This window comes from Notechis scutatus, chromosome 1 (genome assembly GCF_049901735.1).
Source record: "Notechis scutatus isolate UNSWTSFEM ecotype Mainland chromosome 1, rNotScu1.2, whole genome shotgun sequence".
Lineage (NCBI taxonomy): Eukaryota > Metazoa > Chordata > Lepidosauria > Squamata > Elapidae > Notechis > Notechis scutatus.
In genome coordinates this window covers 42,277,247-42,301,509 of record NC_142009.1, presented here as the reverse complement: position 1 = coordinate 42,301,509, position 24,263 = coordinate 42,277,247, and the positions used below count along the sequence as shown (strand labels likewise).

General features: G+C 38.1%; 1 long non-coding RNA gene across 2 annotated transcripts; it reads right to left on the bottom strand.

Annotated features, from left to right (window-relative positions):
- Positions 1 to 5,637: 5,637 nt before the first annotated feature.
- On the bottom strand, positions 5,638 to 23,629 carry LOC148132758 (uncharacterized). 2 transcript variants are annotated; one of them, XR_015748994.1, is made up of 5 exons: positions 23,488 to 23,629; positions 20,953 to 21,063; positions 19,451 to 19,556; positions 10,539 to 10,598; positions 5,638 to 7,386 (listed from the first exon to the last, which is right to left on the bottom strand). It is a non-coding gene; the product is annotated as an uncharacterized LOC148132758 (long non-coding RNA). The 2 variants fall into 2 exon arrangements; XR_015748993.1 differs by lacking the exon at positions 23,488 to 23,629 and having other exon boundaries at positions 20,953 to 21,117.
- Positions 23,630 to 24,263: the final 634 nt, after the last annotated feature.

Genomic DNA, 24,263 nt, shown 5'->3' with positions numbered 1-24,263 from the left:
CCTGCCTGCCTTCGTTTCAGAGCAGCTTCGGCTGATAAAAGAGGCGAATAGTTATTATTCTCAGCCGAAGCTGCTCCCAAACAACCAGACAGGCAGGCAGGCAGAACGGAGCACTGAATTGAAGCGTGGGCGGGCGGGCGGGGTGGGGGTAAACGGGCGCTTCGGAGGAGCTGCGGCGACAGGAAAACCCACCCCGGCTTCTTTGAAGCAGTTTCTTCCTGGGCTGGTGGAGCAGCGAGAGAGCGACTGAGAGAGGAACGAGGCGGGAGGAAACCGAAGCTGCTGAGCCAGAGAGCAGGACAGGCTTCGGTTGCTTCCTCCCTCCCCTTCTTTCATTTGTGTCCTTGATCCCCGATCCCAGCAGCATTCACCGAAGGCGAAGAAAGCCGCCATTTTTTTAAAAAAAAATTTCTTTGCGGACTGGTACAGAGTGCTCCACGGACCGGGACCGGTCCGCGGCCCGGTGGTTGAGGACCCCTGCATTAAACAATATCTCTGATAAAGAATTTGGTAAGAGATCTACGTGCCTTTTGTCTCAGACAATGACTTTATAGAGATTGGAAAGCAAAATGGAACTCCCAAAGCTTCTGTAGTTGGGATTTCAAACTCACAGGTCACATGTAGCCCTCCAGATCATTCTGTCATGTTTCAAACATAGCTTAAGCTGAAGCCTGTGAGTACATCACTAGTATAACTCGCAAAAGTCACCCAAGGAGCACATGTTTACTTGAGCGAAGACAGTATGGTATTCTACCCTCCATGGTGTCAGAATCATGCTCCCCTCTCAGGCAGGCTTGCTGGGGTTTGTTCAGAGATATCATACTGCTTCTTCTTTGCTGCTACCATTTTGTCACACCCTGACTAAGTTGTGGGTGCGTAAGAAGCACCGAATGCTGGCACCTTGCATTACTTATCCCACTAACCCCTGTCTTGTTGGGACAGCTGGAAAGAAGCTGCTTCGAGCAGTGGTCGCCAAGCAGTGGGCCGGGGACCACTGGTGGTCTGTGAGAAAATTTTAGTGGTCCGCAGAGAAATGTCCCCCGCAAAGCACCTCCCAAAGCAATTAATCCAGGCTGCACGGGAACACAAGGCTGTACCGCCCACATGGCCCATGGGAACACAAGGCTTGCGTCGCTTGCATTGCAAACAACATAAGGTAGTGAGGGGAGGGGGGAAAGGGCAGAGGGGGGAACTTGCCCCACGTGCCCCACGCGCCTGGCCTGGCTACCGGCTGCTTTTTTCCACTTCATTCTTCTGCTTTTGGCTGCACGCAAGGAAAGCAGCAAATGTCTTTCTTTCTCTCCCCCAAACTCCACCAGAAATGAGTCTTTGGGATCCTGCAAGGCCTCCTGCTCCAAGAGGCTGCGCTGGAAAAGACTAGTTTCTGGCAGAGTTTGGGGGAGAGAAAAAAAGACTTCTGCTTCTGCTGCTTTCCTTGCATGAAGTCTCTCTCACTCTCTCTGCCCTTGAGAATGGAGCTGGAGCTGCGATCTCAAATAAAGAATGATCGATCGGTAGGAAAACGGGGTGGGGAATTTTCCCGCAGACTTTTTTGGGGATTTTTCCAGGGTCTCTGGTCCGTGGGATTTAAAATTATGAGTTTGGTGGTCCCTGAGGTTCAAAAGGTTGGCGACCCCTGGCTTAGAGGGAGTTCAAAGGTCACAAGGAGCAAGTAAGTAGGGATTCCTACTTCCCCCTCCGTGACTTCTAGCCAACAGTTCTTCCTTTCTAGAGCTTCTCTTTGTCTGCCACACCTGGGGAACAATAGGATGGGGGAAGTAACGCTGTTGCTCAGGGCCTTCTTGCATTCAACAGCCATGATCAAGGTAAGAGTGAATGGCAGAAAAATAGATCAGAAGCAGGAAGCAGCCCTGGTTTGACATCTCATAGCATACATGGAGAACCAGGCTGGATGCAGAGTATATCTCTCAGCACCATAGAGAAACAGAACAATGTCTTTGACAATGTGGTCGGAACAAGAACATGTTTCAGTGGAGCCTTTGCTAGTCAGCCTCTATCTCTTCAGCCAAGGTGAAGAGAAGCTGCTGCATTTTACATAACTCCTCCTCCAGGGCTATCCCTCACCTGCCTCCCAGGAGTTGCACCTTGATCCATGCCTTATTCCTTTATAAGTTTGTAAGGTACCCCATGTATCCTAGAAGAGCTTGTCCCAGTTTCTGCCCCCTCTGATAATTTTCCTCCTGCAACAGCCCAGCGAAGTATGTGACTCTCAAATTTTAAACCTGATGCAAATTCCCAAATTACCATGTTTCCCTATTAATTATAACTTGAAAACTCAGAAAAGCTTTTTGTTCTGTATATATGTGACAGAAAATATTTCTTTAATCAATTTTTAGCTAACTTCCATTAAAATTATTATGAAATTCAGCTATATTAGCAATAATTGTAGCCTTTCATAATGGCATGTGCCAATGGAAGACAAAATATGATTTTAATTGTCATTAGAGAGTTGTGAAGATAATTTTTGTCTCAAAAATTTGAAAAATATATTCTGGTATAATTGTCTCCTTTGAGGGGATAAATCCTGTCAAATTTCAGGTAAGTGGCCAAGTGAAATGACAAAATAATAACAAAAGCACAGTGCCTGGATCTATGTGTATACTGCACTGATACTTTACAACAGCGGTGTCAAACTCAATTTCATTGAGGGCCGCATCAAAGTTGTGTTTGACCTTGGGTGGGGGGGCATGGCCAGGGTGTGTGGCCATCATAACATCACTCGTGTCGGGGGCACCTGTGGTGACCCGAGTGTTCCGCCAGTGAAAATGGGCTCCTGGGCCCCATTTTTGGCTGTGACGGCCTCCTGTAGCCCTCTGCCAGTAAAAACAGAGCTTGCCCCCCCGGCTCTGTTTTCACTGGCAGAGGCTGTAGGAGGCTGTCATGGTCAAAAACAAAGCCTGGAATGGCTGCATGTGGCCCTCCCAAGTTCCGTTTTTGCTGGCAGAGGCACCGCGGGCCAGTCCTTTGCTGTTTCCAGAGCAGCCCCATGGGCCAGATCTAAGCACCCCGTGGGCCAGATTGAGTTTGACACCCCTGCTTTACAACATCATTGGTTCTTAGGAAGAACTCAATCTAAATGAAGGCTAATACCAGCTAAAGAATTGGCAGCTATTATTTTACATTATTGCATTTCACAATAAAGTTTTTTTTAAATAAGTTGTACTTAATACTACACTGTGGTACTGTTTATTTTTAATCCACTAAAGACTTTGTATCCATGTATACATATGTTCTGCCTTTTGGCTAATGAGCTAAACTCTATGTGTCCCTTGTAACAATTTGAGTTTGAGAACCCATTCTATTGAAAAAAATAGTATAAAAATTGATGTTGTTGGCATTGTATGCCATTTAGTACATCTCAGATGCTTACATTTTCTTTTACATAATTTTCTATTGAATCCCTAGTGCCAAAAGGAAAGCACTTCTCAGATAACATATTTAATTTTGTAATGAAGCTGGTAAAAAACCTCTCAAACTTGTTGTGCTTCAGTGATTAAGCATGTCTTGCATGCTTGAAAAGTTCCTAAATATTTGTGGTGACCTTAAATGTTATTTCCCCTCTCGCTGCATTAAGATATTGAATCTGTTTCACAAAACTACAACAAAGCAGTCGGAGCAGATATATCTGGAACTAGACAAGATTAGCTAGCAAACAATATGTTAATGGATCAGTTAATTAACTGTATATCCTGTTTCTACATTCAATTATATCTGAAGATGTTAATTTTAATTAGTTGGTTCAGTGCAAGGAGTCTTTGATCCACAGACCAAATCCTGCCACAATGAAATTGTATGCGGTTCTGTTAGAATGCTTTATTAAACTTCTGATTATACCTGAGAACAAAGATAATTCATGATTTGCTAATACCACCAAGGAACATTTTTAGAAGTCACAGCAAAATTTGTTCATAGGTTTTGGTATATTGCAACTGGAGTTCAAATTTGAGGCAGAAGAGTATCCTGTAGTATCAGAATATCCTGTTGCATATAAGGCAAAAGTTCCCAATCAGTGATCTAATACTAAAGGCAGCTATTGTTTTTGATCCTTTGGAGAGGCAAAAATTGAGCTACTCAATTCTTTTCATTCCTGTTTCATGTAGCAATGAAATTTCATTTTTTTAAAAAATCACAAAAAAACTTCTTGTGGCTTAAAGAAGTAAGGATTGATTAATTTTGACATCAGCTGCAAGCTCCAGCAACTAAACAATCATAGTCTGCAATAGTTTGCAAAATATGAATTACTTATTCCATAGGTTAAAGTTTTCTGTGAAGGTATTTTTTTTTAGCATGGTTAGAACAATACAGCTGAAGTTTGAAACATTTTATGGAAAACAGTAAAAACACATTTTATAACCAGAGGTTATATCCAACAGATAAGTAGTAGAAATAATATCTGTGTAATAATATCATCCAGAGTCATTTTTTTTCAATTTTCTCAAGACATAGAACGGTACTGAATGATAATCACTCATTGATTTACAAAGCAAAATCTGCTACTAATAGAAATTTCCAGGCAGAGAAAGAAGCTTATGAACTGTTGAGTGGGCTGGTCACTGATAAGTTTTACATCAGAACCAGTTAAGATTTCAGTTAAAATTGGTAATATATCTTTGTTTGGGTTAGGAGGAGCCTGTTCATACAGTACCAAACATTCTTTCATCCTGATTACTAATTTCATTTAGAAATATTTTTTTTAGGTATGTTGGGAGAAAGAGCAGCAAAACAAAAAACTTGTAAAGATGTTCAGATAATTTGGGGTCGAGAGGAAAAAGGTAAGCAAGGATCATAGGATGTGTGTGTGTTTTATTTTTTATTCTTTAACGATTCTACAAGTTTCATTGTGAAGTAAAAAAAAAAAACACCACCCATGCTTTTTCCTATCTTTTTGAAGTTAGGAAAGGGGACAGGCTGGGTCATTCACTCATTTTACACAAGGATCTGCAGAAACTTGAAATTGGCAAGATAATTTTTCACTGCTTTGGAAAGTCTGCAAAACAGAAGCCAACCTTGAGCGCAATTGGCAAGATACTTTTTCTCACTGCTTTGGAAAGCCTCGGCAAAACCCCCCCCCCCCCCCCCCCCCCCCCCCCTCAAAAAATCGGCGCCGCTAACCTGAGAACTCTCTCTTGCCTTGAGTTCGGTCGAAAAGGTTGGGGATCCCTGGGTTAGAGGATTTCAAAGAAGGAAGAGTGAGCACAGAAAATGGCTACTTATCAAGGCTAACCAAAATTCTTGGAGCTTGACTTTGAGAGCAGTCAGAGGATGTGCATACTGCTTGACTACCCACATATGCAATAACTATGCATCACAGGAAAGTTTGAGCAATAACAGGTTTGGCAAGTTACTTTCCTAGAAGAAGCAGTTAACTACAAGAGTAGGGTAATTCCTTAGGTGTCCAGATTTTTCTATTGTTCACCAACAATCTTCTAATGCAGTTTTCAACATTACCTTTTAAATCAAGGTATTTTAAAAAAATAACAAACAAAATAAAAACATCTTAACAAAAAACACTTCTATTTTTATTAAATCACACATAATGAAAAGAACAGAAAAATAAAAATGATCAAGTGGTTTCCCATAAGTATTCCTTGTTAAGTATTGCAAAAATGGCTTTAATTATATAGTATTGTGTAATCTAACAAATTCAGTTTTAAATACCTACTGCTGTCCATAAATATCTGAAGTTGTGTTGGATCAGTATTTGGAATACAGGATCTGCCTGTTCAAATACAGGTAAGTCCTCCACTTACCCTAATTGAGCCCCAAATTTCTTTTGCTAGCTGAGAGATTTGTTAAGTGAGTTTTGGCCCATTTTATGACCTTCCTTGCCATATTTGTTAAATGAATCACTGCAGTTGTCAAGTTAGTAACACAGTTGTTAAGTGAATCTGGTTTCCCCATTGACTTTGCTTGTCAGAAGGTTGCAAAGGTGATCACATGGCCCTAGGATACTGCAACTGTCACAAATATGAGTCATTTGCCAAGTGTCCTCATTTTGATCTTGTGACCATGATCGTAAGTATGAGAATCAGTCATAAGTCACTTTTTTCAGAGTCTTTCTAACTTCAAACAGTCACTAAATGAACTGTTGTAAGTTTAGGATTACCTGTATAACAATAAACGTATTACATAGTTTGGTCCAATTTATTACAGCCATGGAATGTATCTATTTAAAGTCTACTATGGTTCACAACATGAAGTCAAAATGTCAACATGAAAATGTGCACAGTTTGTTGAAGCAACTCATATAGTTTCAACATAGCTTACATGTTCCCTGTACATAAGTACATACAACAGCTTTTCTATTAGTTAGCTAACAGAAATTCAGATTTTGTTGATTTGATTAGCACACTCCCCAAAATTGCTGATCTGTGTATCTTCTTAATCTGTAAGCACATCACTATAAATAATGGGTGAATCTTCCTCTGTATTTTTCTGAATAGTGACATTTCCGGCATCTGCAGTCATGTTTATAGAGCATTATTTCAAGTCAGCTAAAAGCCTATTAATGAAAAGCATTTCCAGAGAATGAGGCAGCAACCTTCATTGTTTTGGTATGTGTCCGAAAAAGAACAACCGCTCTTGCTGTTTTTAAAATTTGAAGTTGTTAACTAACTGCACCTGAATGGACCTCTTGACTTTTCAGGTGTATGGTGACTACGCAGGAGGTCTAGACAAGACGTGCAAAGTACAAATTATCGATAGCATTGTGGAATCAAAGATGAATAGCCTTTTGCAACAATAACCTGAAGAGCATTCACTCTAAGTGACAACCTGCATTTTTCATTTACCCCCAGAAGAGCTTTGGTTTGTCTCCAGCCATCCACCAAGAACCATAGTAAATAGTTTGCAGCAGAAGTCAATAATTCAAGCTGATTGGCAGGGTAACCTTAGCCAAGTATATTGTTTACGGCTTTTGGAACTAGGCAGGAAATCCGGAAGGGGCAAGTAATGGGGTTGGTTTTGTCTGTTTTCTTTTCCTTGTCTACATGCCATGGACCAAACATTATGGAAGAAACATGGTAACTCTTGAGTTAGTTGTGTATCGAGGAAGTAATCGGGGAAAATCTTCCTGTTGAAAAGATCACATTGCTCATTAAATTCAAAAAGCCTTCCTTAGACCTCCCCATCTTTATTTTACCGGAGAGGTTCTTGTAAGTGTATCCTAATCCCTTAAGAAATGAAGTCTCTGGGTTGCAAGTCTTAGGCCAGGAGGGCACAGATAGTTCATATTGATATTGATTTTTGCATTTGGTTCTTTTGTCCTTTTCTTCCACTGGCCTCCCTAATTGGCTGCTAGGGTCCCTTTGGAGATTGCTAATAGTGTGAAAGTGCATCTTCCCAAGATCTCACATTCAGCAGGAACTGAAAAGACAAAAGAAAAGAGAGAGAGAAAAAAAAATGACCAAGAGACAAAAGATCACTTTCTGAAATACACTTATGTTAATAGCTACTCAATTTCCCTTTCCAGATGTTGGAATAATTCCTGGATTTTCTTACATTTCCACAGGGCATCAATGTTTGCAAGCCTGATGGTTAAATTCCTTATTTTAATTGTAGAGCAACACAATGATTAAAAAAATGCTCATTATGCTGTGTCACATTAAAAATTTGGAGTTGCAGAGTTTGTTAACAAAGATCATGAATTTTCCGTGCAAATTTGTATTTGATATACATCAGATCAAATATCAGCTGTGAAAATATTGCTGTGAAAAGCAAGCACACTTATTTCTCCTCTTCTCCATAACTTGCCAGGCTATGGTAAAGAAAGTTTAAAAAGCAAGAAAAAAAGGGGTCAGTTTAAGCAGCTGCTGCTTCCTAAATTCTGTGTTTTATCCTTTTCCTTAAAATATATCTTACTGTTCCATTCTGGACCTATTGAAGGTAACTTTCAAAGTCTCATTAAAATAAAGTGGTATGTATTAAATAAAACAAAAATTATTTGAAGTAAGCAACAAATCCTGATTTTAGATGGTTTGTACATATAATACTGTACATGTAATGTTAGAATTACCCTAGAAGGTAATTCTAACATTACATGTACAGTAATTTACACTAACTTCTAAAGTGATTGACAGGACTTGTGAAGGGAGGAGCAGCGAGAAACAGTTCAAAGAGAAGGGTTTTGAAGATATATCTCATGAAGACAAACCAGTCAAGGAAGCATTTTGGAAGTTAATAATTCCCAATTTAACAGCAACATTGGTGAATATGCAAAATATGAGTTCCCTAAGCTCTAAAGTTATTTCAGAAAGCTAAGAATACTTTACTTGAAAGTAAAGATGGAAAGCAGGGAGATAGATAAAGATTTTGACTTTCAGGTACATTGTACTTCAGAGACTCCCTAAAAACATTTTAAGCAATACATGACAGCTGAGATAAGACAAGTTTGGTCTAGTGGTTAAGGCACAAGGCTAGAAAGTGGGAGACTGAGTTCTAGTGCCATCTTAGCCATGAAAGCCAGCTGGGTGACCTTGGACCAGTCACACACTCTTAGCTCAACTCACACCAAAGGTGTTTGTTGTTATGGAGAAAATAGGAGGGTGTGTTGGATATGTCTGCCATCTTGACTTATTTGTAAAAACAAGACTGATGGGATATAAATAAATAAAGGGCAAGGATGATTATGAACACAATTGCTTCATGGCTATGAAGAAAGTGAGCACTTCTGGAATCAGAAACAAAAATGTGATTGTACAGGAGGTAAAAGCCAATGTGAAATTATCCTGATATCTGGAACACAATTGTAGAATATCCAGAATGTAGTAACTAATGACTAGGCTGTAGTAGCTAAGGAAGGAGATGATGCTTCTGTGAATCACAGTTAAAGCTGTGAGAAAAAACTATCTTTGCAGTGGGAAAGATATAGGGAAAAAATAGGGAGATGCAAGAAAAGAAATGTATGAAACATTGTTTGAGGCAGCATTATTTGGTTATTATTCCCTAAGCATGAGATGGTAACTATAAGAGTTTGTTAATTATGTATTTCATAAAGGAACACATTCAAGAAGTGGAAAACTTTAGCAGCAATGGGAAAACCTAAATGTTACACTGACTTTGTATTTTGTCCAAGATTTTGTGCTTCCCTGTCAGCAACTCATCTCATTTTCCTGATATTCAGGCTTCAACAGCTGCCCCTTCTTTGTTGCAAACTCTGAGACTGATACAACTCATGTCTAGATTATCCCTCTCCCCCACTCCCCCCCCCCAAAAAAAAGAAAAGAAAAAAGAAAACCTGCTCTATTATACTGCTTTCCTGAAGCTGTTTTCTGGTGCAAGTCTTTTGGAGGGAAGAGAGGTTTTTTTAAGTCCAATGAAAAAAATGCCTGACCAGATTGAAGAGTAGTAGTTATTGTTTTACAGTAAACATGGAGTTCAAGGGATCACATCTAACTTTAACTTCTCAAAAACCAAGCATGCCTACTTCAACGCCAGGTTCTTTGTAAAATAAGTTTCATGCTTTCCCCAATGCTTCCTAGAATGTCTACACTATAGTTTGGATAATATCTGCCAGCTGTCGCAAATGTTTTTAGAAGAATTCTTTTATAAGAAGACAACGAACAGTAGGTAGGCTTGTTTCTTGCTAGCATTAATTATCATAATAAGTGACTTTGGAAGCAAAACTCCAACATTTGTTTGAGAACATTCTGCATTTGAATTCTTCTACATCATTTAACAAAGGAACAAATGTGCAACAATTCTAATCAGACAGATCACATTCTAACAGCCTGTCTGATTTCTGCTGGCAAAAGTCCTAGCAAAAATATCTTAGAGCAGCAGTCCCCAACCTTTTTGGCTTTACAGACTGGTGATGGCGGCAGGGTGGAGGGGAGGGTTTCACATGCACAACTTAATCCTGCACATATGCAAATGAAGTTTTGGACGGTCGCCTGCTGCTTGTGCGGACCGATTCCCCATGGGCTGCTGACCAGTCCCAGTCTGCAGACTGGGAGCTGGGGACTCCTGTCTTAAAGGATTCAGCACACAGCTCTAGCTTGAAGGTTATTTGGTCTGGAATGATTGATTGATTGTGACCCATCAAATCACTTTTGACTCCTAGTGACTTGATAATAGATTATTCTCCATGATGTTCTATGTATATCTAAGCAGGTATTTCAGTGGTGTATCCATTGACATTGTAACGGAGTCCATCCGCTTTACTGCTGGCCATCCTCTGTTTGTTTTCTTCTACTTTTTCCAGCACCAGAGGCTTTTTCAGAGATTTGGTTCTACACAGAATGTGTCCAAAGTATAATTTGAGCCTGGTCATTTGTGTCTCAGAGAGGACTCTGGATTTGTTCTATGATTCATTGGTTTGTTTTCTTGGCTTTTTCAGAGTGTTTTCTAACAGCAAAGTTCAAAGCTATCAATACTCTTCCTGTCCTGCTTCTTCCAAGCCCAACTTTCACTTCCATAGAGTGTCACAGGGAATATAAGGACTTGCATGTTTTTGATCTTTGTAGGTATAGACATCTTGGCATTTGAATCTTTTCCAAGGCATTCATGAATGCTCTTACTAAGTGCTGGTCTGTGGCATATCTCTTGACTGCTTGTTCCTTTACTGCTGATAGTTGATCCTAAAAGGCAGAAGATATCTATCACTTTAATATTGGTTGTTATTTCCGTTGGAATTAGTTAATCACAAGCTAAACTTATACTGGGATTGTGACAAGTCTGCAAAAAAAAGCAAATACAATTATAGGCTGCATCAATAGACTTACAATTACCACACAACAATAGAGTTGGAGTCAGAGTTGGACTCAAAACTTACAATAAACACACAACAAAAGATTTGCACTCAGAACAGAGTTTTTCTCCTTTTTATGATGCTGATATACTTTTTTTTTGCTTTGGCCACCAGATGGCATTTTCACTATATCATTAAAAATGTAAAAATTCTCTTAACTTTGAAAACAAATTCTTAGAAGAACAGTACAGTGTGCAGAATTCATTGATGCTTACTTATAAGTAAATCTGCTAAGATGCAACCAGATAGTCTGATTTCTGAAAGACTGATTAATTTGTCCAGTGATGGAAATGCCTACCTCATCATTTTTCATCTTACAAAATAGAAAAGGGCCCGGATTATCTTTGTTTAAAGTAAGGATAATCAGGAAAGCCAAATGAAGAAAAAAAATGCCTTTAAATTATAATGCCAGAGAAAATGGCTGAGAATACCTTAGACCACAAGAAGAAATAAATCATTCAGCGCCAGAAGGAAAACCAGACTACTCACTAGAAATAATGACGTTAGACACAAGGTGAAAGCAAGTATCATTAGAGAAGACACTGATGGTTGGAAATATTTTTTATTTTTATTTATTTATTTTGATTTGTTAATCGCTTACAAGATAATAGGTATAAGTATATACATAGTTATGAATACATGAAATGGGTACATATAAGAAAAATAAAAGAAACAATAGGACAGGGACGGTAGGAATGTTGGTGCGTTTATGCACGCCCCCTACAGACCTCTTAGGAAAGGGGTGAGGTCAATAGTAGACAGACTAAGGTTAAAGTTTTTGGGGTTTGGGGAAGAAACCAGAGAGTCAAGTAGAGTATTCCAGACATTGACCACTCTGTTGCTGAAGTCGTATTTCCTGCAATCAAGTTTGGTGCGGTTAACCTTGAGTTTGTATCTATTGTGTGCTCTTGTGTTGTAATGGTTGAAGCTGAAGTATTCATTGACAGATAAGTCATTGCAATGTATGATTTTATATACCATACTTAGATCAGACCGAAGACGGCGTAATTCAAGGTTTTCTAGGTCTAGAATTTCAAGTCTGATGGCATAAGGTATTCTACAATGAGTAGAGGAGTGGAGAACTCTTCTTGTGAAATATTTCTGGACTTTCTCAACTGTGTTAATATCAGATACATAATGTGGGTTCCAGACTGATGAGCTGTATTCAAGTATTGATCTAGCAAATGTTTTGTATGCTCTAGTTAGTAGTGTGATATTACCAGAGAAAAAGCTACGTAGGATTAAGTTAATCATTAGGTTAACTCACTAGAAATAATGACGTTAGACACAAGGTGAAAGCAAGTATCATTAGAGAAGATACTGATGCTTGGAAATATCAAATGCCATTAAAAGAGATCAACAGAAGACAAGGTAGCTAAATGTTATCACTGATGATACAACCCATTTGTATTACTGCAATACCTTTTACATGGGACTGCCCTTGAAGAGTATTCAGAGGCTACAACTCTGCACTGCAACATGCAGCAATGTGGGCAGTTATGGGTGGCATTGGTGGCACTTTTGCTCCATGAGCTGCATTGGCTATGCAATTCAAGGCACTGGTGCTTGCTTTTAAAACTGTTCATGGCTATGGATTATTCAGGGAATAATAATCCCCAATTGCATCTATCTGTACTGTTAGATCTGGCAAGTGAGGTATGCTCCAGAACCTGTCCACTAAGGAGTACCATCTAGCAATGCCCTGGAGGACAGCCTTTTGTGCCATGGCGCCTCTCCTTTGCGATGTCAGTCTCCCTCTCTGATTACATTTTCCCCAGCCCTGATGGCCTTTTGCAAGGCACTAAAAACTTGCTTTGCCATCAAGCCTGGGGTCCTGATACTGTGGTTAAGCTCACTGTTTTAGTTATATTGACTGGGAAGTATTTGATTGTGCTGTGTTACATTATTTATGTTTTTTTAATGATTGGTTGTGTTTCTGTTCTGTTTTGTTTCTGGTTGCTGCCTGGAGTCATGTACAGTATGTGAGATGAGTGGCCATATAAATTAATTTAAAAAGCAGAATCTCTTTAAGAACTCTAGAGAAACAGTCTTGGCAAAAGAGAGAGAGAGAGAGAGAGAGATGCTGTATGTAGTTATACCGGCAGTCCAAATGGGGAGAAGGTAAAGATTTCTACTCCTGTGCTTCCTGAAAAATAGCATAGATGTCCCACCTAATTGCTTCAGGCAAAAAATTGCATGTGCACTGAATGTTGTGCAGCTGTAGTCTGAAGTAGTGTGGCTTTGAGAAGCAGCACCTGCGAAAATGAACAGAGAGTTGAACCTCTACCACATGTTAAGGACAGTGATTGATGGTTGTTTTTCCCAGCAGCAGTTGCCACTGGGTGGGAACGGAAATGCAATCAGGGCAACTGCCCAAGGACCCGCTCTTAAGTCATTTAGTATTAAAACTGTAATGTCTATATTAGTCACCAACCTCATTGATGAGGCAGAATAATTCTTGGTCTCTGGGGCAGCACAAATTATTGCCAGCATAGTTTTCTGCTGATTGAAGGATTATGGGAATGTTTGTTGACATGGCCACGAGGAACAGTTCACAGTCCAAATATAAGATCAATACAAGGAATAGATTTGGTGTGTTTAACTTGCATAAAAGGGAACCTGCATTACAAGGGAAAGAGATGAGACATTGTGAAACCCAAACCATTTTTATCTCCCAATTAAAAAGATTCAACTGGATTTCAGAACAAGCTGTTATGATAGCCTGGGAAAGATGAAGAGTGAACATGGATTTTAGCATCAGAGAAGATAGATCAAGAAGAAATCCCAGGAATGTCAATTGAAAATTAAATACTTAAAAACAATCCAAGAAATTTCAGGAACATTTGCGTGTTAAATGTGGTCTAGTATGTGCAAATAATTTCTGAGGTGCAAGAGATGTACAACAATCAAACTGGAATGTCAGTAGAGATTCTCAATCATCCAGGTCATGGTTGTCAAAAGGCAACAGGACTTTGTTTTTCCTTGAAGACATTTTGCTTCTCATCCACAAGAAGCTGAGAACTTAAGAAGCTTTTTAGACAAGAAGCAAAATGCTTTCAAGGGAAAACAAAATCCAGTTGCCTTTTGAAAATGCACTTTTTGGACAGTCAAATGCGAAATCTCCAGCTGGAAATAAAATTGGACTGTTTAAAGCTGTAGGAGAGAAGCAAGTTAGTGTCCTACCAGGGACAATACTATGTGTCCTAGATGTGGGAAAATATCAGTATATATTGCTATAGTAAAGAAAGGGATGAAAAGAATATAGGCCAATTACCAAATTATGTTATTTAAGGTATAGGGAAAAAAGAATAGAGCTATATATGTGGCAAGAAAAACCAAATAAACAGATGGGGTTTAGAAAAGGTGAATGGGCACACGAACAGAATGAATACCAAGAGAATTCAAGAAAGAAGCTTACAATTGTTTTAGTGATTTCAGTAAGGGATTTTATCATGCTGGAATATGGATGGTATTAAAAATGGATTTGCGAGAACACTTAATTTCTCCTCTGAGAAATATTTACAGTAAATAAAAAGATAATGCGGTAACTGTGGAAAATCTATGGTTCAAAACAGAAGGGAGTGAGAGAAGATGTATGTTATCCCATATCTCTAATATATGCAGCAAATATATTTTAAGTACAACAATGCTGAAGAGTTAACAGCTGGAATCAGAATTGGAGATTAAAACATGATTTATATATTCAGTGAAAAAACTTGGTTAATGTGAAATATTAAGGGGACAAAGGTAATGTTAGGCAACATGCTTAGCAAACTCGCAGTTGAAGAAGCGATAGTTTTATTTTCTTGAGCTCAACAGCAGATAAAGATGGACAGTTTGCTGGAAAAGAAAGGGTGTTAATCCTAGAGAGGAACACATTGAAAACTTAGACAAGATAATGAAATGTAAAGATAATTCTGTGACAACAAAGAATGGAATAGTTAAAACAATGTTTTTCCCAGTTGTATCTAAAAAAATACACACTGAGAAAGAACAAGCAAACTAAAATAAATGAGTTCACATTTGGATTCGGACATGATTACCAAAAGTACCATGGACTGAAAGAAAAATCAATTAGTCCTGTAAAAACAAAAGCCGTCTGTTCCCTTGAGATGAGGATCAGCAAGCAATGTGTTACGAGTGGATGATGCACAATAAAAAGCAACAGTGCTTGACAGAGTTCATGAAAATGCAGGAAAGACAAGACATAATATAAGGGGCCCTGGATGGAGAAGATAACTGGAACTTCCTTGAAAGAGTTATGGAATATCAAGGTCAAGATGGAAGACTCTTGTCTAGTAGTAGCAATTTTAAATTGTTAAATTACTACTAATAGTAATTTTAAACAGTTAATAACATTACCTATCTTGCGAAGTAATACCAAGCAAATGTAGCAGACCATTTGTAAGATAAATAAGTAGTAATAAAATTAAAGTGATTTACTTATTAGGGTACCTCAGGTAATGACGAGGTATAAGATTTTATTCTTATTTGGCAGGATCAATTTTTAAGTAGATAGGAGGCCACTTTATGTGATATCCTATAAAATGATTATCTACATTCCTTAAATAAAAATAAATAAAATTGTTCTCAGTAAGCCCAAATGTTTGAGATGAAATTGATCAAGTGGCAATTGGGGGAACTTTTTCCTATGAAGGAATGAATGGGTTAAAATACTATTGCTGACATATCATAAAGTTATGAGCAATCTTTGGTGGGTTTTTTTAATTTTCAGAGCTCTTTGCCCCCCTTAGTCCATAAGATAATGAAGTACAGTTCTTTTAAGAACAATGTAGTGACTGATAAGATTGGGTAATTTCATATCTTGGTGTATATATAATGTCTATATATAATGAGTATAATATAACAGGTAACTATTGTGTAATCAAATTATGGCAGGAGCACAAACCCAATGGGAAAGAATGGGAAACATACAGGCACATTTGTTTTTATTAATAAATCATGTTTTCTTAAGCCAAGATGGTTACATGAGACTTAGTCCATAACATTAAATGGGTAACTGTAAAGAAAGAAAATGCACTCATTCCTCCAAGTCTCCAAGTTAATAAACTCAAACAGGGTCAGGTCTTTGGCAGTTTCCTGAAATGAAGGTGATTTTTTTCCTCAAGCACAATGCTCACAGGGTTCTCTTTAACAAGATTAAGATTAAAGGAGTGATGCTAGAAGAATTCCAGCTTGTCAGTTGTTTTCAATTTAGAGCCAATACATCTAAATATACCTTAGAGAAGATACTTTGAATGTCTTTCTCATAGCCTTTCAGTGCACCATAAAATAGACAGCAGTTTTCATTGATAATGAGGAAATCCGCCAATAGTTTTTTTCGTAATAGTCACTTAAAATTTATCGGTCTGTGAACCAGCCAGTTTTGGAAGCCGTAGTGCATAAAATTAGTTTCCCCATCCTGGCATTCTCCAGCTGTATTGGAACATAACCATCCTCAACAGCATATCACCCTGACAAAATGTGTAAATTGATAGTTAATCATTATACATCAGATAATATTGGTCATGCTTTGAAAATGATCAAAACAAATGTTTCAGCTTGCACAAGACCAAGAAACGCAATCCTTCTCTACCACTCATTACATTAGACCAGGGGTAGTCAACCTTTTTATACCTACCACCCACTTTTGTATCTCTGTTAGTAGTAAAGTTTTCTCTAACCGCCCACCAGTTCCACAGTAATGGTGATTTATAAAGTAGGGGACAAAACCCCTACCGCCCACCATGAAAGCTAGAACGCCCACTAGTGGGCAGTAGGGACCAGGTTGACTACCACTGCATTAGACTATTACACAAGTCTTTAAAAAAGTGATTCTACTTTGCTTTATTATTAAAGAACAATCTCCGTAAATTCAGAGACTCATTTGCAACTTTAAAAACACCCTGAGGTTCCCACTGTATACACTCCATGTACACATAAGGCCCATTATGGATTTTGCATTGGTTATGGTTGTTCAGTCAACACTGAATCCATTGGAGAACCAGTTATGATTCTGCGCAGTTTGGAGAACCGGCAAATTGTGCCCCTGGCTGGCCCCTCTCCGCCAGTCAGTACTTATCACAAATGCGCGACATTGCTGGCTGAGTTCTCCCCCGCCCAGTCACTCCTTAAGGTATTCATTTTCCCTCCCTCCTGACGATCAGCTGTTCCGATGATCAGCTGTGCTGGGATCCCCGTTGCTGCCTTACTGCTTCGCCCAGGAGGCTTCCCTGAAGCCTAGGAGGCAAAAAGGGGTGTGCGGGAGGGGCTGGGGTGTAAGTGCTGAACCCCCCCCCCCGAGCTCCGTTTTTTGCCTTCCTGGGCCCCAGGGAAACCTTCTTGGAGCAAAAACACCCCCAGGAGGCTTTCCTGAGGCCCAGGAGTCAAAAAAAATGGGGCGGTTTGCTGCAAAAAAAAAAGAAGAAGAAGAAACCACACCCACCCAGTCACATGGCCACGCCCACCTAGCCACACCCACAGAACCGGATGTTAAAAAATTTGAATCCATCCCGTATTATTCCAATTTGTCAAAAAGAAAGCTATGGTCCACTTTATCAATAGTTTTAGTCTGAGTACACAACAACTAGAGCAAGGGTCTTCAAATTTGGCAAGTTTAAGACTTGTGGACTTCAACTCCCAGAATTCCTGAGCTAACATGACTGGAGAGGAATTCTGGGAGTTCAAGTCCACAAGTCTTAAAACTATCAAGTTTGAAGACCCCTTAACTAGAGCATTGTCCTCTAATTGAAGCACATTTTCCAAGAAAGCAATAAGATTTGTCTTACTGTACAACCTGTTCTTAACAAATTCATATTGGATTCTGGTAATCACTATTCACTTCTAAGTACCTTCTTAATTTTCTTTGCTAGGATTTTTCAAGTATTCATGTCAAGCTTAATGGTTTTTAGTTTCCTAAGTTTCCTTTTTTTCTCATTTTAAAATATTGAAATAATATTGGCTGTTCTCTAATTTTCTTGCCCTTGTGCAGCAGGATTTCTCAAAGATTTCAATCATTGGCACTGAGATGACGTTCACCAGGGAATGTAATCAATCTGGTCCAGGATAATTTAATTCAGTCAGAATTACTGGGTGTTGCCTCACCAATTCCACACCTATTTTGTGAGACTTCTCAAAATTCCACACATGTCCTGCTTGCCTAGAAGAAAAACCTAAAAGTCTGCCTAAGGATGTCAACATAATTTGGGGCAAAGAGGTTTCTTAGAAAGACAAAATTGTACATGAGGGAGATAATTCACAGAGGCTAGCCCAAATAACTGGAATGTAAAATAACAGTGGCAGGCAGGTGGAGCATCCAGCAACTTTAATACAAATAGTTTCTGTACTTGGATTGATTTTTTTAAAATCCCTATTTCCACCCAGTTTGTCCCCCAATATTTTTTTGCTTTTTTGAAAGCTGGCCAAGTTGGCCCCAAAATAGCTGTGTAAAGCTTTCGTGTTCTAACATACTGAAATAATTAGGAAAGAAGGACAATTTCCTTTTATAAAATCTTTGGAGTGGGAAAGAAGAAAAAGGGCAACATGACAGATGAAGCAAATCTTCAGAGCCTCCGCAGGTTCTTGGAAAAACCTTGCTGTTGTCACCTATAGATTTACAAGACAGTCCTAACCTTAGCGAAGCCAATAGAAATTTAGCCATCAGCATTGAGAGATTTGGTAACATGGTTCTTTAGGGGCAACATTAATCTTTCTTTGCTGACCTTAAAGGCCAGAATGGCCCCAGATGGCATACTGAGAGGCAGATTTTGAGCTGCTGTGATTTAGGATAGCTCCAAAGAAGTCAGTGGTGCTCAGGAGATTTACAACACTAAGTAGGGGTCGTTCTTGGCATATAAAAAGGTCAGTATTTCTTTCTCTCCATAGGAAATTACACATTATTCATGGAATGAATGTATTTAATTAAAAATGTACTTGTTAAAACAAGGAAAAGCTATCCTTTCAGATAATTTTAATGTATAAGCAAAGAATAAACTAGTTAACCTGTGGAATAACTAGGATATGTTTCATGGTGTGAAACATGTGAACCCACAATTTTGTGGATTGTGGATGTAGTTACATCTACAGCAGGAATTATGAAAAATTCCCATTCTTCTAAGTAAGCTCTCCTGGCCATGAAGTGAACCATGAAGCCTTAGGATGGCTATTGCTACATACAGAGATCACTTTAGAGTTTAGAAATAAAAAGCCTTGAGAGAATAAGGTGAGATGGCAATTCTGTTTCACAAGCTTGGTTCCTAGCTGAAAGAAAGGTAAACCTTTTCTGTGTTTATCCCTGCTTTTCCAGAGATATTTGGATTGTATATACTTTGTGGTCAGGAACTTGTCTTCTTGTGCTTTGTAAATCATCCTGCTTTATAATTAAGGATTATAATGGCAAGAAACTGGATGATTGAGGCAAACCAAGGATTGGATCATATGGATTCTTCATTGAAATGAAATGGAAACTGAGATTAATGATTAGGGAGTTAGGAAGTAAAAAAAATTACAAAGCTGTTTTAGTTTTGTTGATTCATTATAAAAACATAATCTAAACCTCACTATATAGCACTTTCATTAGAATTCATCAGATTTTCACATTTTGTGTCAGTTGGGTTGATCCTAATAAGGGTATTACAATACATAACTGTGGATTTCCCTTAAACTATGCCTTGATTTACTTACTGTTAACATGTCAAACTTAAGCACTGCCTGCCTTCCAATCTTGAAAGCACATGATAGGTACAGAAGCCAAAATTGCAGCTTTTTCCAGTATAGGAAATGCAGAAATCTGGAGGATGGAGAAGTTGCAATTTTAGACACACAACACAGAGATAATCTAGGAGTACTAATTAGAATAGCAGAAAAACTGAAAGAAGAAGAGTAAAAAAATTATTTTCTAAATGTATCTTAGATACGCAGGTTTATGGATGCCAAGAGAATAAATCTGTGAAGCTCATTTCTGTTGTATTATGACAGAAAATAGTTTACAACCTATGGTTCAGCATTCCCAACAGAGTTAGTCCCAAGACATCTAGAAGTCAGCAGAATGAAAACGGCTACAACAAAACATCATATTAAGGGATCAACTTTGAGTTCGACTTCTGGTGGATACATGAACACAATCTATAAAAAAAATTTGCAGCCAAGAAAGTCATACTGCAGATCTATGCATTGCCTTTTCTTGGGATTAGAAGTATCTGGGGGAGCAAGGAGGGAAGAGGGACAAAAATCAAAATGTATATCATGACATTATGATGCAAACCATGTAAATTATATAGAAAATACATGATTAGATCTATAAAAAACCTGAAAGATTATGAATTGCTTTGAAGCCGCTTGATGCAACTCACTGCTTCAAAATGGACCCCTACTATATTTTATGAATCTTTTCCAATGGGGTCATTCTACCAAGAATTCAGTGAATCAGTGTAGCCCCTTTGAAACATTGTCCAGAGCTAAGGGCTAATAGTTAAAATAAAACACGGATGATGGCTAAAATATCCCATTTCAAGTGATGTTTTTTCAGCTGAATCTGAACATCTAAAGTGGCCTCAAAATTGTAAGTTTGGGAAATAATTTTTAGATAGTTTTTTTTTTTTAATCTGAAAGCTTCAAGGAACTCACTCAGTCCATACGAAAAGTGAAATGCAGCTTACAAATTTTAGAGGCTGTTGCTTTTGACATGCTATCACTGTGGGAAATTCTGATCAGAAAGCAAAACCACAAATACTGCAGGTGCACTGGGACTGCACAGCTGAGCATAAAAGCTTCAATGTCTTAATGGCTGAGTGTACGTCAGTTCATTATCCAAAGAAAACAACATCTTTGGTTTGCCATGCATCCATGAATACGCCTTAATTATTTTAATACTTGGATGACATCAATATTATATTCCCTCTGGAATCGCAGGATCAGTGGATTTTTTTAAAAGGCGCGTAAGTTCAATATTATCACACAAATCAAAGAGCACATCAAATGCCCAAGGAATGACCAAAATCTTCATACAGTAAATCAATTTTTTAACATGACTCTGCCACATAACACTGCAGATATTCAATTGATGCTATTCCTCACCACAGTTTTTCCATTCAGACCACTTGACTCTCCAAAACTCTAACGACATAGCTTTGGTTTTTATTCTTATTTTTAATCCCTCTCCAACAATTCCGTGTCCACAACCTCACCTTTTGTGGCCTTTTGCCTTACTTTCCAGTTCCAATTACCTGCTGGGAGACAAACTTTAGTAAGCAAAGTCCTTCGGGAAATTCCTGATCTCTCTCGATGATTACTTCAACCTGCAAAGGATGGAGTAACAGGAAAAGCAACTTTCTTTCACTTGATCTTCATGTTCTGAAAAAAAAAATGGTTTTAAAAAAGGAGTACTTAATACTCCATATTACAACTGCCGCTAGAATCTCCTTCGCCCAAAACTGGAACAAATGGTACAAATGGTTAAGGAGAAGACACAAAGGTGTCAAATGACAGTATATGAGAAAGTACAAAGTACTATCACATATGTGTAAATATATGTATATATGCATAAAAATGTTTACAATGAGAAAAAACTTAATATAGCTATGGATGATATTAACCAATGTAAACACTGTTACAGTATGATTGCAAAGTGTGGAAATCTGTTTTTTTTTTAATTGTTGAAACGTTGAATAAATAAAATAAGAAAATAAAAAAGGAGCAGTAATGGAAACATTATGGGAATGTAACTATAATGCTGGGAGGACAATAAGTACCAATATGACTTCTAGAAATTCTTAGTGAAAATCTAAAACGATGAAGGGGAAGAGAAGCAATTAAGGAAAAGTACATACAGGAAGCATATATTATAGGGGTTAGGAAAGTTGAAGCTCATAATGAGGTTGGAGAAGGATGGTAAGCAAAAGAAAATAGATTTTTTCAAATATCAAGTAAAAATAAAAATAGTTCAGTGGCAAAGAAAAGAGAAAAGTTTATTGTGAAGAACTAATGGAAAGCAAAGGATTCAAACATGTTTAATTAAAAAAACAGTGGAGGAATATCTACTGATCTTGAATTAGTTCAAATCTCCAGGATCAAATGGGTTATATTTTAGAGAACTGAGGATTTGCTGAGGCTGTGGCTGAACCAAATCCATCTGTTTTGAAATTGAAGTTCTGGAGTGTGGGAGAAGTAATGGCTTGTAAGATTCATGCCATTCATTTCCTATTTGCTAGTGTTCAAAATGTAGGAAATAAGCAAAGTGAGCTTGAATTCTTAGTAAAAGAAGGCAGATATTAGAGAGGGAGAGGGAGAGAGAGAGAGAGAGAGAGAGATATGGTGGGGGAGCAAGAGAGGGGTTGTATTGTATGCCAAAAGTTTTCAAACATGTTTTGAAATCTGAGGCTATATTGTAGAGGAGAGCATCAGGATAAAAAAACCGGGAGGAATGAATAAAAGCAGTACTGTTTTGTTATTGTCTATTGTTACCCATCCAAGCAGAAAATCTGGATGATGCTTTCCAGAAACAGCTGAAAGATCGTTCAGGCAGTTTTAGTTGGGTGGACTTTAACTACCTTGACATCAGTTGTGACTCAAATTACCAAATACCACCCTTCTAGGAGATCCCAGAATTTTGCTGATTCACTAATTCTCAGAAGAAGGTGCAAGATAATCAGTATCCTTGACTTGATCTTAACTAATAGGAAATAAATCATATCACAGAATTAGTCATGAGAGTGGAAGTAACAGGAACATTATGGAAAAGTGATCATCCAAGCAGAAAATCTTGATTTTCAGGAAAACTGAAACCAAAAATTAGTAAAATACATAACTTAAAATACTACAATTTTTTATAAACTTGGAACAATGAATTCTAGGGCAGGAGAGTCTAGTGGAAAAGGAAAACAGAAGAGAACTTCTAAAAAGATACTAAAAGAATATATCAAACAATTCGAATGAGAAAAATTTGAGGATGCTAGAAAGCTAATGTTCCTACATAATAGCAATAGCACTTATACTTGTATATTACTTCATGGTGCTTCACAGCCCTCTCTAAGCGGTTTACAGAGTCAGCATACTGTGTTGCCCCCAACAATCTGGATCCTCATTTTACTGACCTTGGGAGGATGGAAGGCTGAGTCAGCCTTGAGCCAATGAGATCAAATTGCTGAACTGCTGGCAATCGGCAGTCAGCAGAATTAGCCTGCAATACTGCATTCTAACTACTATGCCATCACCAATAAAAAAAAAGTTAATTGAATATCTAGAGAGTAAAAAGGTCACAGAACCTGTCTGTTTGGTTTAGTGATTAAGGCACCAGACTAGAATGCAGGAAATCACAAGTTCAAGTCTCACCTTAGCCATGAAAGGCAGCTGGGTGACCACAGGCCAGTCACTCTCACTCAGCCCAACTCACCTCATAGCATTGTTATTGTGGGGAAAATAGGAGGAGGAAGGTATATTGAATATATTTGCTGCCTTGAGTGATTTGTTAAAAATACTAAAGGTGGGATACAAATGAAAAAGAAAAGAAAAAGAAAATCAATGGAAAGAGAGAGGTCATTAAGGAAGAGTATGTAAAAGTAATCTTGATTTGTAGGTATTAATAAAGTTGAAATTCATAATGAGCAAGCAGGAAAAACATCCTTACATTAGTTCAAAACAAAATAAGAAAAGAACATATAATCTATTCACTGAAAATGGCAAAACTCTTATTTAGTTATTTGTTTCTTTGTTTATTTACTTACTTATTTGCTCCCCATCTCATGTGAATGACGAAGAGAATGCAGAGCAACTCAGTTCTTACTTTAATTTAATGTTCTCCAATGAGATAGCACATGTTCCACTAAGCAATTGTGACAAACAAAATGAAGGGACAGGATGAAGTTTGAAATTGATAGAAACATAGGAAATATCTGCTTGCTTTGAATAGTGTTAAATCTCCAGAATCAAATCTGCTGTGTGCTAGGCTACAGTAATATACTGATGGTCTGCCTGAACTTTATTACTGTCTTTCAGAATTCTGGAAAATGAGTGAAGTACCAATTAACTGAAGGAGGGCTAATACCAATGTCTTTATTATCAAAAAGAAAGAAAGGGAGAATTCAGGGAACTAGAATAGTTAGTTGGATATTAGTATCATGCATACTTTATCCAGATAATTAAGCAGTTGTTTTCAAGTACTCAGTCTGTCAAGAAGATAAGTGCAGTAGTACAGGGCTGGAAATATTCAGGCTAGGGGTCAGAAAGTACTCGTTAGATTAGAAGATAAACTGTAATGTTTCTTTGTTTAAAAAAATAGGATAAACCAACTCTGTGTCAGATGCAAACAATCAGATCCATATGTGAAAGGTTCAACTTCACTATGTTGTTGCATTCTACTTATAGTACCAGAATTTCCCCAGACTACTTATCCTTCCTTGGGAGCAAACAGATGAAGTTCCATGTCACTTAGGTGTGGGAGTCAGTCCTAGCTTTCTTACAGCTGCACAACGACTCAAGGCTAACTACCTGCTTGATCCTG